A 2949-nucleotide genomic window follows, 5' to 3' on the forward strand; every position below is an offset into this window, starting at 1 on the left:
ACATGAAATATCTAGAGTAGGCAAATCCATAGAGCCACAAAGTAGATTAATTGTTGCCAAGGGCTGGGGGAAGGGGAAAACAAGAGGTGACTGGTAATAGTTAACAGAGTTTTCTTTCTTTGGTGATGAAAGTGCTCTGCAATTAAACATTAGGGGTGGTTGTGCAATGCTATGAATAGACAAACAACCACTGGTTTTACACCTTTAAATAGTGAGCTTTATGATGCGTGAATTACATCTTCATTTTAAAAAGGTCATAATGAGGGCTTCCCTGGGGGTCCAGAGGTTAAGAATCTGCCTGCCAATGCAGGGGACCCAGGTTCAATCCCTGGTTCAGGAAGATCCCACGTGCCACCGGGCAAGGAAGCCCATGCACTGCAACCACTGAAGCCCACTGCCTAGAGCCCGCGCTGCCCTGAGAAGCCCCCGCACCACACGTAGAGAGGAGCCCCCAACCCTCACAGCCAGACAGAGCCCGGGCACAGCAACCAGGACCCAGAGCAGCCAAAACAAATACCAAATAACTTTCTAAAAAGGATAGAATGAAATCATTGTCAAATAGTCATGAGCATTATGTATGGATATATTCACAATAGAGTGGGAGAATGACCTCATGTTTATTGATAACCTACTGTGTCCCACACATTCAAAGGTTTTAGATTTGTATTTTCATTTCCACCAAAGAGCAACCCTGAGAAGTAGACTTCTTTTCCCTCCTTTAAAGATAAGAAAAACAAGGCTCATGAATATAGCTTATCCATAGAAATACCACCAGTTAGCGGCACAGTCAGAATTAAGACAGGTCTGTCTGGCTTCAGAGCCCATGTCCTATCCACTATGATGTGATACTTGCCATTATTTCTTTTATTTTTAATATTTGTTCATTTGTCTGGCTGTGCCAGGTCTTCGGTGAGGAGTATCTGATCTTTAGTTGCAGCAGGCAAACACTTTGGGGAAGCCTGTGGGATCTAGTTCCCAGGCCAGGATCCATAACTGGACCCCCGGCCTTGGAAGCATGAAGTCTTAGCCACTGGACAACCAGGGAAGCCTCCCGATTTCTTCTTGTAGACAAAGACACACTCACTTGATGTTCACCCTCAGTGTACCTTGCACATGCACGGGTGGACACGCTCAGTAATACTGTCTGAGTGATGGTCAGCTGTCACCTCTGCAGATGACGCCTGGAGAACTAGCCCTTGCCGCTGGAAACTACACCCCCGTCACCCACTTCATCTTGCTGGGATTCTCCATGACCCAGACCTCCAGAAGCTTCTCTTCGGAGGCTTCCTGCTCGTCTACGCCACGACTGTGGTGGGCAACCTGGGGATGGTGGCGCTCATCCTCACGGACTCCCGCCTCCACAGTCCCATGTGCTTCTTTCTCAGCGTCCTCTCGTTCCTCGATATCTGTTACTCCTCGGTGGTCACGCCCAAGCTGCCGGTCGACCTTCTGGCCTCTGACAGGTCCATCTCCTTCAAGGGCTGCGTGGTCCAGATGACCTTCTTTGTGATGCACGCCACAGCTGAGAGCTTCCTGCTGGCTTCCACGGCCTACGACCGCTGCACGGCCATCTGCCGACCTCTCCACTACGGCTCCGTCATGACCAGGGGCACCTGTCTCCAGCTGGTGGCTGCTTCCTACGCTTTCGGTGGAGCTAATTCTGCTCTTGAGACTGGGAATGTCTTTGCCCTGCCTTTCTGTGGGCCCAACCAGGTACCGCACTACTTCTGTGACATCCAACCCCTTCTCTGCCTGGCCTGTGCCAACACAGCCACGGCAGGTATGGTCCTCTATGTCTTCTCTGCCCTGGTTACCATTCTGCCTGCTGCCCTCATCCTCACCTCCTATGGCCTGGTTTTGCTGGCCATTGGGAGGATGCGCTCAGCAGCTAGGAAGGAGAAGGCCCTCTCCACGTGTGCCTCCCACTTCCTGGCCATTGCCATCTTCTACAGCACCGTGATTTTCATCCACATCCAGCCTCATGGATCCACCAATGATACCAGCAGCCGGGTAGTGTCTGTCTGTTACACCATCATAACCCCATGCTCAACCCCTTCATCTACAGCCTCCGCAACAAGGAGGTGAAGGAGGCCCTGCAGAGGAAGCTCCAGGTCAACATCTTTCCCTGCTGAGCCCAGCAAGGCTGTTGGAATGAGGAAGGCATCAGTCAGTTTTATCGCTCAGTCGTCTCCAACTCTTTATGCCCCCATGTACTGCAGCAGGCCAGGCCTCCCTGTCCATCACCAACTCCTGGAGCTTGCTCAAACTCATGACCATCACATGAGTGATGCCATCCAACCATCTCATCCTCTGTCATCCCCTTCTCCTCCTGCCTTCAATCTTTCCCAGGGTCTTTTCTAATGAGTCAGTTCTTCACATCAGGTGGCCAAAGGATTGGAGTTTCAGCTTCAGTATCAGTCCTTCCAATGAATATTCAGGATTGATTTCCTTTAGGATGGACTGGTTGGATCTCCTTGCAGTCCAAGGGACTCTCAAGAGTCTTCTCCAACACCACAGTTCAAAAGCATCAGTTCTTTGGTGCTCAGCTTTCTTTCCAGTCCAACTCTCACATCCATACATGACTACCAGAAAAACCATGGCCTTGACTAGACAGACCTTTGTAGGCAAAGTAATGTCTCTGCTTTTTAATATACTTTCTAGGTTGGTCATAACTTTTCCTTCAAAGAGCAAGCGTCCTTTAATTACATGGCTGCGGTCACCATTTGCAGTGATTTTGGAGCCCCAAAAAATTGTCAGCCACTGTTTCCATTGTTTCCCCATCTTTTGCCATGAAGTGATGGGACTGGGAAGGCATAGCCTCTGCCAAATCACACTAAGAATTGATCTGACCAAGAGCAGCCTGGTTTTGGAGGAGGTGGTAGAAGTAAGGGAGAAACACAAATACCATTCTTCGTGCAGAGCACCGCAGCTTTAGAGTAAGGCAACATC

The 2949-nt window shown here is 49.8% G+C and overlaps 1 pseudogene; it reads left to right on the top strand.

The window, feature by feature from the left end:
- Positions 1 to 1115: 1115 nt before the first annotated feature.
- Positions 1116 to 2269, top strand: LOC139036975 (olfactory receptor 5J3-like; annotated as a pseudogene).
- The last annotated feature ends 680 nt before the right edge of the window (positions 2270 to 2949 follow it).

This window comes from Odocoileus virginianus, chromosome 10, assembly GCF_023699985.2.
Source record: "Odocoileus virginianus isolate 20LAN1187 ecotype Illinois chromosome 10, Ovbor_1.2, whole genome shotgun sequence".
In the NCBI taxonomy this organism is placed as follows: Eukaryota; Metazoa; Chordata; class Mammalia; order Artiodactyla; family Cervidae; genus Odocoileus; species Odocoileus virginianus.